Raw genomic sequence first — 12,153 nt, 5'->3', positions numbered from 1 at the left:
TCCTGCGATTACTACTTGAAATAGAATTATCGAGCATCGTTTAGGTATGGCACGGTCATTATAAAATCTATTAATAGGCTTCCGGTGGCTAGAGTGTTAATATCTTTACAGTCTAGCAACAGATTTATAGCGAAGAGACGATCTCAAGATCATGTTCCTAAAGTTAGAAAGTAATTCTACAATTTACACAGTGCTTACAAAACATTTAATACGAGCAGCATTGCACTTCAGAGGAGATCACAGTGTTTTCTTTCCAGGAATTTCATTTTATGGTGGGAGATCTTCTGCGATTGATGGCCTATTATAGATCTGTCATAGTTTTAGTTTATTAAGGTTCTAAGAATCCTGGTTAAATTGTTGATATATGTACTGATTGCTTGTAAGATACAAATTTCATACGATGTGCTAGCACTTAAGAGTACATACTTGCAAATTTAGATGAAACGATATATTAATTAAAGTATGGTAGAAGGTAAGCTGCAAATGTAATTATTTTTTCCCCGTAATTGGGATCACATCAACGTGATATAGATAATATGATATAATGATATAGATAAAAGAATTTAAGACGCGTCGAGTTATCATATTTTTGTTGGCTGGACAAGAGTACAGATCAGCTAAAATAACATAATTTATCAGGTTCGAAATGGAGAAGATGATTCTGACATTCTCTTTTGCTCGTCAAGCAGAAACATATTCAATCATATATTGTAACGAATGCATGTAAAACTTTGTAAAATCGAGTAGAATAGAATACTTTATATGACATTCGGATACAAAGTACAAGACACGATCCCAAATACAATATAAAATTGAAAATTGAAAAATATAAAAATATAAAATTGAAAAATTGAATATTTCATAAATACGTTGATGTCGGGTCCAATCTCTTCTTCCTCTCGAAGATTTATCATCCCGAATTTACAGTGTTTCCTACAAAGGAGTCTTTCAACGATAACTGTTGTCTAATTAACGCAAAGGATAAACGATGGTCTGTAAAATATGCTAAGACACCGAATAATTTTCGCCAGGAAGATGAGATGGGTAGATAGGGTAATTAGAATTAGTAATTAGAAGAAATTAGATAGAATAATATAGACATAAAAATAGAGATAGAATAGATATAAATTAGATAGAATTATTACGGAAATAAAAGAATGGAAACAGGGCGAAATACTAATTAATGTAAACGAGGTCCAGTTCCCAGCAAGATGCAATCCTTAAATAGGCCATTTAAAATACAGGCACAAGCATTGGCCAGAAAATGAAGAAAATTATAATTACGCAAAGGATAAACGATGGTCCACGATACTACGCAAGATATGCTAAAAGAACGTATAATTTTTCAGCAATGAGATATAGAGGGTAGATAGACTAATTACAGAATTGAAAGGGATTCGTGTAAACTCTTATTTAATAAACAGAAGAGCGAGCGAAACGGCGATTAACGCGAATCGATCGGCACAGTTTGCAGTCGCGAGTCTAAATAAATAAAAAAAAGGAACATACGAAACAATTTTCGCGGTGAAAAAACCAAAATCACCGATGCCGTTCAAATTTAGACGTCAACGGGACGCGATCGCGTTACGCGTCTGTGCCCGCCACCGTTGTTATTTACACGCTCGGGTTACGATATCCCAGTTCCACGCGAATGTTATCCGTGTTCTCGAATAGATCCGCCGAAAAAGGTCTGGCGTAATCCCTCGAGGGGAGAAGAATGCAAAAGGAGAGAGAAAAAAGAAAAACGCAGCCGAATTGCATAATCAGGATCCGCGGGGAAAGAGCGCGACGATTCTTGGCCGACCGTGGCGACACACGACGAGCAGCCTGAGCGTGGAGCCCGAGCCGCATGGCAACAGCGGAACCGTGTTAAAATATCGCAATAAGGCATTAAACAAAGGAATCCGGGAGGAGCTGAACCAAGACCGCGGTTACTGAAGCGGATCGGCTCTCGAGTGTTGTTTCTTCGTCTCGAAAGGACTCGCCTGGAACCCTCCTCCATTCATAACACGCTTTCATCCTCCGATCGGCTGGTTTCGAGCGTCGATTTTCAAGAGTACCATCGCGTTCACCTGTCTATCTTGGCCCCCGTTGCACGCCGGCCAGCGAATCGGTGTTACGAACACAGCGGGGCCTCGCGATTATGCGAATCTCCGACGCTAAAGTTCTCTGCGAGATCGGCGGCCACGTTTCGCGCGTTCGCGTTTCGACTCGCGTCGTTCCATTCGCGACATGATACACATCGTGCAAATCAATTTACTTTAATATTGTAGTTTTGCGTAACATTTCTGACTTTTTTTTCTCGTTATTAGCAGTTTATTTTTATTTGATATTCGCGACGATGCGTTCAGCGAAACGCGGTTTTTGTACCGATGTTACTAATATTTGGACGCCAGGACCATGACGCGGTTCTGTTTACGGTAAATTCTCCCTAATTGACGCTCGGATTGCGCACGAAAATGGACAGTTTGGGGAGAGGAGATTATTCGAGCCTTGCGGCTCGTTTTTATGTTATATTTTTATTGGATTGGAAACAATGAACGAAATACAGTAAATTCTCCCCAATTGTCCCTCAGTTTGCAAACGGAAACGGTCAATTTGGGAAGAGGAGATACTTCTTGGCTCGTTTTTACAGTTACCGATCGACGATAACTATAAAAGCGAGCCGCGAGGCTCTGATAATCGCATCTCCTCTCCCCAAATTGTCCATTTTTGTGTGCAGTCTGAACGTCAATTAAAGAGAATTTACTGCACTCGGAAGCAAACGCCATGAAAATTTTGAATCTGGATCAGTTTGGCAGCGGCAGTGCACTGTAAAATTTAGGTTTATTCTGGTTAGGTTTAGTCTAGAGCTATTCTCGCGCAATTCCTTTCCACGAAATGGCGACGGATGAGGTCGACGGTTTTCCGAAAATCCGATAATTAGCGTTCGAATTTTTTCCTCAGCTATTGCATGTCACGGTGTTTTGTGTCTGGACGCTCTGTAGAGCCATGAGAGATCTGTTTCTGACGTGAAAAAACAATACAAACACCGTAAACGTGCGACGCGTGACGATTGCTCGCACGGCAAGTTCGCCGAGGAAGTCCGATGGTCTCGATACAATTTCCTCTCAGACTTTTAGTCGATGGTTTTTTATGCAGGAACAGCCGGATCGCGCGAACATTGTTTATTCTAATGCAGAACCGGCTGTTATTAACACGTTTACAGCGCCACGGTGCCTACGCTGGTCGCCGATCATCGGCGATCTTAAATCGCTTAACGCTTTTAACGACCATTAACCCTTTGATGTACCATTTTCTTCACAGTTACTGCGATTAGTAATTCTTCGATTGCAATAGTTTGTTAGAAGTGAAAGAAAATCGATGTTTACAGTGTGCCTAAATTTACTCGAATGCTTAAATATTGATGACAAAAGATTGTGGAATTTTATTCCAATTTTAAAGGACAGAATAACATCTATGCTTAACAAGTTATTACTAGAAATTTTCATGACGAGTCGGCTTCGTCAAAGTACGGCAAGGAGTTAATATTCTCTCATTAATACGATCTTTCGAAGAGAATGACTTGTTCGAAGGCACATCGAACGATTTGTTCGTAGAAGTTGCAAAAATCAGGTCACGAGACGATGTTTCTGCAAGAAACCTTGAAAAGTTTGCGTAACAGCGATTGCTCTTTGCAACTGTTTTATTTGGATCTGTATTGAAAATTTGTGAAATGTGGTTTGTAGATTTGGGTCGACTGTATGCATTCTGGTTGCAGAAATCAAAATCTTCAACGGTTTCAATATTTAGCAGCTCGCTGCAACGTTAACTAATTTCTAGGAAATTTTCAGTGTCACTTCAGTGTCACATTTTCCATTTCTATTTGGCATGTTAATAGTTTCATGAACTATATATTTTATGTACAAAATTATACACTGTTCAAAATCAATGCTAAAAAATATTACGAATGTTATGTGTCGGTAAATAATTTTATGCAACAGAATACGCATTGTTCAAAATCAGTGATAAAAAATGCTACGGACGTTACCAGTCGGTAAATCATTTCGTGTAACGGGTTGTGCATTGCTCAAAATCGATGGTAAAAAATATTAAGCACAGTCAGTAAATCATTTTATGTAAGAGGTTGTTCATCGTATACGTAACGGATTACGTATTGGTCAAAATCAGTGCAAAAAGTGCCAGGTGTTAATTCCAGACAACGAAAATTCAACGATGATTTGTTTTCTTCTCGAATTATTATTATTTATTATTTAACGTAAAATATGCAAGTTGTTATTTTTTTATTTAAAATAAAATACGCAATTCGTTATTTATCATTTAACCAGTTAACTGTGGCGAGCAAGCGATGGCGGGTATTTATAATTTTATTATTATGTTATTTATAATTTTCATTTGTTTGTTTCATTTCGTCTTGACCTCTAAACATTTTAAACATATTAAAACTCACGAATATAATTTAGTTTCCACCAGAATTACAATTTAAATATCAAATTGTAACAAAATCTTACGAATCACGGATATAATCGTGATGACACAAAATTCTGCCACATCTCCATGACTGATATAGTCGTCGAACACACTTAACTGGTTAAAACAAATAAATTTCCTCGACTCCGCTTTGAAGTTCGATATTTCAATGAAACTGGGCGTAATAACGAGCCGAGCATGATCGCGAATAAAGCATACGAAAATGATTTTTTGTCGAGAATACTGCGTCTCAGCCGGATCGTTAGCTGCCGTAGAGAATTCTTAGCCGAAAACCGATTCAAGAGCGCTGGTACATATTTCCCCTCGGGTAACAAGCAACTCCCTGGCCCTCCTGAAATTGGAAACATCAGTGTGTTTCGCGTCAGCGATGAGAACCACTTATCCGTACTCGTCTGGCAACGTGCAGACCGAAGTAACCTAACCGCAAACCTGGTGAATCATCCGAAGGACGCTCTCTTCCCGTCTCCTCGGCCGTCTCCCGCTCCTTTTTATTCCCTCGCTCATCCATCGTCCGCGATTCAGGATGGGATCGGCTTAATCCTGTGCCGCAGCAATAACCCCGCAGCCGATCGCAGGGACGTCGACTTCGCTCGCGAACCGTTCAGCTTTTCTTCCCTTCGTCTTGCCTCCCGAGGAGACGGAGAACGTCTAGACTAATCCTGATCGAGGAATCCCCGGAGAATCTTCGACGAGTGTCGTCGGACTCCATTAGCGGGCCCCCGGGCCCATCTTGATCCGTTGGAAACCGGCGTAATTTCTGTTTCTTGCGCGTCGACGCCTCCTCGCCAAGACCGAAGCACGCTGCTTCTCCAAAATTTTATTCAGTCGCGGATTTTAAAGGGGATTTGTTCGGCCTTGGACAAGTAAATATTTTGTTGTTTTTTTTTGTTTAACCTTGTGCCTTGCAATTCATTTAGCGCAATATTGTGAGTGCGAGTTGTCGTGAAATAATAATATTATATATTATTATTATTATTTATAATATTATATTATTATTATACAATATTATATATTATTATTATTATTATTATTATTTATAATATTATATTATTATTATACAATATTATATATTATTATTATTATTATTATTATTATTATTTATAATATTATATTATTATTATACAATATTATATATTTATATATATAAAGCTAAATTATTTTTCCGTTTTTATTCGATATATTTATATACATGTGGACGCTGTTTTATTTGTAATAGAACAGAAATAAATAGTAGATATCGTAAATATCGTAATAATTTCTGTTTTAGCAGTTAGGAGTCATAGAAGAAATTCATTCTTCCTTTAATCACCTCTTTGAATTTTACAATTTTGAAATTGCAGCTATTTGCTGCATAAATGCATAAAATCCGCGGTCCCAACCATAACTGTTCCCAGATCTGAGCACATTTGAAGTGACATTTCATTTCGCATAAAGTGATTATTTCAAATAACATACTATCCTTTTTTATATTTACTATAAATTTGTATTATTATTGTTATATTTTCATTTTACATTATTTTATTATTTGAGATAATATTATGAAGTTAAACGTATAATGTTTAGGACCGGTTTACACCGTTTCGCTTTAAACAAATCCTTGCGAAGATTGCATAGCATAAAATCTAATAATAATTAAAATGATTCAGCATTATTTCTTTCGGCCAGTGTTAAACACAAATATAACGAAACAATTTATTATCCGAAATCGCTCTAATTTCATACGAATCGATACTATTTTTACTTTCGAATAACGGACTGCTGAGATAATCGATTTCACACACATTGAAAAAAATGTATGCTAGTCGTTGTAGCGTAAACTGGTCCCTTGAACACTTAAAAAAAAGATTCAACTCGATCGGACCAGTTTGAAAAAAGTCACTGGCGTTTGAAAAGGTGGTCGAATACTTTTTGCCAGGAGTCTTTTTGCCGCATCGACGTCGAAATGCTGAACTATCAATGCGTATGAACAAAAGTTGCTGTTTTTTTCTCCGTGCTGGTCGATCGGGATTCCCTCGGTTCGATGTCCCCGATAGTCGATAGAGCTGTCGCATGCAACCCGTCTGGATTTCGCAGCGGAAAGTCGCCCATTTTCTTCCAGCATTCCGGGACTCCGTCTGGCCGCGGCGCGCCGGCCACTCGAAACGTTTTGTTTTGTTCGCCGTCAATGCTCTTTCCTTTGATACTTCCTGGATTGCGCGCGGAAACTTATCGGCAGACGAGGACGAGGGGGGTTGAGTCGTTCGCTTGTTTCCGTTCCGTCCGTTCCACCCCTTTTATATTCGCGTCTGCTCCCCGCGCCGGCTGCCGCGCTCCCCGAAACTTTCGCAGGATTCCAGACTGTCGCCGAGCCGTTTTAATTCCTCCGGCCCGCGCGCCCGTTAATTTTAATCATCTTCGCGATAAACGGGTTCCCAATGCAATTTCGCGATGGCTCGGCACACCGGCACGAAAATTAATTGTGCGATCGCGCGGCTCACAGCGGCCGCCGTCGACCCTCTCTCGCCCCCCAATCCCGATTCTAATAATCTCGATTCAATGCGCCCGAAAGTGCTCGCGATGCCGAAAAAGTTAGCGGCCGTCGCTTTGTACACGGTCGAATTTTCGCGAGCTGTTCCATGCTGATCGGAATACGAAAGTTCTCCGCAGTGAAAGCGAAACGGTAATGCTATCCATTTGCGTTAACGGCAGTTTAGAACGAAGAATAAATGTTTTTAAAAATAGGTCTTTCTCTCGTTATAGAAATACGCGTCGTAAAAATCGAAATTCTATTTTTAAAAAAAAAGAATGCAAAAAGAACGATAATACGCGGCTTCGGAAATTTATCAAAATAAAAATTGTACGCAAAAATCTTTCCTCTGTTTTCGATGAAATTTTCGATAAGATAAAAAGGCTAAAAATCGAGGCGTTTTCTTTACATTAAAAAAGGTATTTTAGTGATCGTACAGTAAACTAATCTCTTGAACATTTAAAAAGAAATTAAGGCCATTTAATTCGACTTTAACCCCTTGCCGTATTTTGACGAGTCCGACTCGTCATGAAAATTTCTGATAATAATTAATTGAGTATAGATGTTATTCTGTCCTTTGAAATTGGAATAAAATTCTAATCTCTTGTCATCAATATTTAAGCATTCGGGTAAATTTAGGCACACACAATAAGCATCAATTTTCTTTCCCTTCTAAGAAATTATTGCAATTGAAAAATTTCTAATTACAGTAACTGCGAAGAAGACGATATGTCAAGGGGTTAAGAAAGTTATCGCGTTTCAGAAGGCGTTCGAATACTTTTCGCCAGGGGTTGCGGTTGATTATGCTGTCTCGGATGATGCAAAAATTCTTTTGATTGCTGTTAAGCGTTGCACAATACAGAAATTCAGACAGTCGCTAAATCAGTGATGATCGAAAATTCGTAGAAGTCTACGGCGAAATTGTGAAGCGGAGTCAGAACGGCGAAGACGAAGGAATTAGGCGATCGTGCGCGCAATGGTCGCAAGATCTGGCTGCGAGATGTTGTAACAGCTGTGTTCAGTCTCACGTCATCCCTTATAAAATTGAGTTTAACCAGTGACTCAGTTACAATGGGCTGCAGACGTTCTTCCTGGATGCATGGCTTCCAGCGCGGCATTACTCGCGGGACATTTGTTACCGGTGGGAGGAGTCCGTGTTATTTGCTCGCTAAATTTCGTTCTTTCTACCGCCTTTGTCGACAGTGTTTGCGACTTCTTAATGGTAACCGGCTACTTTCGTTGCAACAACTGAAAACTGCTTTTTTCTTCTCTTCTAGGAAAGTGGCTTTTTCCCTCTTGTTAAAATATTTCCCCGGCAATCCAACTTAATGGCGGACTCTCTGTGTTTACGGGAAAACTTGAGACAATCGTATTTTATTTTACGAATTTTTTAGAGATTACGTAGGGTTTCTCTTGATACGTTCAGTGCCGTGTGAATCACAGTGTGGGCGACACTAATTTTTAACTAGGTTTTTGAAATTCATTTTTATCGTAATATATTGGACAAATTGAATGTTACTGAGATTTGTAGAATATAACATAGTTGAACTAATATTTCCTGTGGAAAATTCTCACTTTTTAGTTTCGGTTTCATTGATTTAAATGACTTTGATATTGTGCGAATTTCTCGAGTGTTAAATTTTTGCAAGAATATAAATCACTTTAGATTATTCGATTTAAGAATAATCAGTGTTTGTTCATTCTTCTTTGCGCGGAAATTGAGCAACGAAGAACGAAATGTTGAGTCATACATGGATCAGAAGAAAGTAGACACGGATTTGAAGAAAGTAGAAATGGTTAGCAATGATCAGACACGCCAATCTAGTCCTATCCGATAGTATGTGTGTCAGCCAAGCAACGAAACTCGATTATTGCAAGAAATTAAGCGTTTTATAAAGAAACTTTTCTTTTTGTTTTCGATCAACTATTTTTCTGCACAACGAATTATCCTCTTCGTAAATATTAAAATCTAAAATCCGTAAGTAAAGCAATAAAGTTGTTGTTAACAATATCGAACCCTACTGGTTCTTGTCAAAAACGTTATTGCTATTTTTCTACTAATTCTAAAAAACTAAATTTATTCCTAGATTGAATAATTTCTTTATTTTTTATTTAAGACAAACACAGATGCTTCAATCGGTAGAATAATCTTCTCAGTTATCCAGAAATAGTTTTAGAAACTATGGAAAAATATGCTAATAAACGCTTTTAAAGAAAAGAATACAATTTAGTGCAAAATGAAATCCTTCGTAAGCAAAACGAAATGAACTGTATAAAATTGTGCGCGAAATGAAATGAAACGTATCACAATGTTGCAGTCTCTGTTGAATCCACTTCTACAAATAATTGTAACCTGTCGCACGGTTTCGTAGCTCGAAACAATACGAAGTTCCCCGGTACTTTCGAAGTTCTTGCCGGACGAGCAAGGAAATCGTTCGGAAGTTTGAAACTGCGCGAGATAAACGATCCCAAAGGATCCGGGTTTTCTCCGGCGTTTCGTCGTAAACCCGGCGAAGGAATCGCGTGCGAAGAAAAACGGGAGAAAATTTGCCGAACCACAGCACGCTCCCGAAGAATGCCTCCTCCGCATTCTTCTCCCCCAGGTCGCATTAATTGCTCCGCGCTCGTTACCCGTTCGAGTTCGAGCAAAACTGCAGATGAACATTTTGTCTCGCGCATTTTTAGTGCAATTGAAAAAAGAACGAACAATGGCGCGATGTTTTTGAGGTAGTTTCGTTCACGAGAAAATTAATAGAGTAATTTGTTGGCCAGCTTTTCCGAGGCTAGACACGCTCCGGCTGTCTAACGTGGAACGAATGAAGCTGTTCCCACAGAATCGGCGTATCTCATTCTGTTTACTACTCGTTGCTTGCTAATTAATCGGCGCACTTTCGCGTCACGAAAATCGTGTGATTCGGATGGTTACTTTGATCTCGGCGTCCATCGCGCTCGGAATGACTCGGTTGAGGATCAATCTTGCGCAACCGTGTTCGTTCAGATTCGCCAATGTAGCTTTGGCCCATTATTAGATCGTTCTATGCTAGATCACAGAGTTTTGCAACATTGGTTTCTCCTTTCCTTTATTTTCTTCCTTTTTTTCTTGCCTTCGGTCGGTACCGTTGGATAGCTGCCAGAAAATTGCAGCAAATTAATGGAGGTTACGATTTTGCAATGTCCTTTCCGGCCCTGATTGCATCGATGTATCGCTTTCCGTTGCTGTCATACAATTTGATCGAAATAATACGCGCAAATCTAATTACGAGTTTTTAGTATATTCGTTTCCAAGAACGCAAATTTTCTAATTCGAAGGAACATACACACACACATTATAATTAAATATTAATAAAATTATAATAGATATTATACTATAATTTTGTATACTATAAATATTATATTATAATTTTGTATATTATAAAAATATTATACTATAATTTTGTATATTATAAATATTATACCATAATTTTGTATATTATAAATATTATACTATATTTTTGTATATTATAAATATTGTACTATAATTTTGTATGTTATAAATATTATACTATATTTTTGTATATTATAAATATTATACTATAATTTTGTATATTATAAAAATATTATACTATAATTTTGTATGTTATAAATATTATACTATATTTTTGTATATTATAAATATTATACTATAATTTTGTATATTATAAATATTATACTATAATTTTGTATATTATAAATATTATACTATAATTTCATATATTATAAATATTATATTATAATTTTATATATTACAAATATTTATATATTATAATTATTATAATAAAGTATCGCGTCCACCGGCATCTTCTGTTCTCCGAATTTCCGACACGGTCAGTTTTTCGTATGCTCCTCAAAGAAAGTAATGCATGTGCTCGATTAAATTCTATGACAGCATGATAAAAAGTCGGCGCAATTTTGTCCGACGTAAGAACGCCGCTTATTTCGAAAGTTGTTCTGAATACGGAAATCTCGTTTGCCCGCGCGAAAAGTAACAGATAATGCATTGGAAAGTTTAATCATACGTTTTGGGAGTGATTAATATGATTTTGTGACATATTTACGGCGGATCCGAGGCGATGGATCCCTCGGCAACAGGGATTCTCGAGTCTTTTAACACTTTCCAACGGCTTTCTTTTTTCGTGCCCAGCTGTCGCCGATCGTGCCTAACGATTTTCTATTATATTCGCATCAGCCGATGTCGTCGGAGACGTTAAAACGCTCGTTTCTTGCAAGATGGGCAAGACAGTCTTTTACACAGATCGTTGCGCGCGCGCGCGCGCGTTATGGTCGTCGCCGGAACGCGAAGTTTCTACTAACGATTCGCTGTTAGGAGTTTGTATGTTTCTACATCGATTAAATCAATCGCACCATCCGCACTTCGTTCGAGTGGCCACGTAGACGACCATAATGCGCTTTGCAAACTGCTATAACAGTAATTGGTTTTTTATGCGTTCGTAACAAGAATGCGTAGATCGAATGTCGAATAGCAAAAACGTTCGAACGCTACGAAAGTATTATCGTATCGACCGATTTAAACGATTAATGGATGTTAATAGAGTATGCGTAGGTATTAACAGTAATTTCTCCCTAATTCGCGCTCGGATCGCGCACGAAAATGGACAATTTGAGGAAAACAGATACGATTATTCGAGCCATGCGACTCGTTTTTATAATTACCGATCGCGACACGTCGTGCTAATCGTCGCGATAATCATGAACTATCAATATTAATCATATAAAAAATTGTGCGATTCATTTCTAGAAGATTGCACACCACAAAATGTTAGAATTGCTTTTATAAAATACCGCGGTATCTGGGGCGTCCGCGGTAACACCCGCATTTAGCCCGTACGAAACTCGTCGAAGTACGTGAAGATTGAATGAAGATTGCAAAATGTTATGCGTTCAATGAGCCATGCTCGTCTAACAAAAGCGACGTTTACGAGACGAAAAAGGCGCGCATGGTAGGCCCCGAGGAGCGGTTGTAACAATCTTCCTCGTGCGCTCTTTTTCCTCGTCTCCTCGACTGGCTCGTAACGCAGAACAGAAGTCCGACAGTAATTGCTTCAGGAATATCTATTTCTCTGTGCATTCATCCTTCCAGAAGAAGGAGTCGCTTTGACCTCTTCGGATTCTATTTGTCT

The 12,153-nt window shown here is 38.4% G+C and overlaps 1 protein-coding gene across 2 annotated transcripts in view; it reads left to right on the top strand.

Moving 5' to 3' along the window:
- Positions 1-12,153, top strand: part of LOC117228888 (uncharacterized) — a 157,670-nt gene that overhangs the window by 37,185 nt on the left and 108,332 nt on the right. The gene's annotated exons all lie outside the window — the stretch shown is intronic.

This window comes from Megalopta genalis, chromosome 12, assembly GCF_051020955.1.
Source record: "Megalopta genalis isolate 19385.01 chromosome 12, iyMegGena1_principal, whole genome shotgun sequence".
Taxonomy (NCBI): domain Eukaryota; kingdom Metazoa; phylum Arthropoda; class Insecta; order Hymenoptera; family Halictidae; genus Megalopta; species Megalopta genalis.
This window is presented reverse-complemented; position numbering and strand designations above follow the sequence as displayed.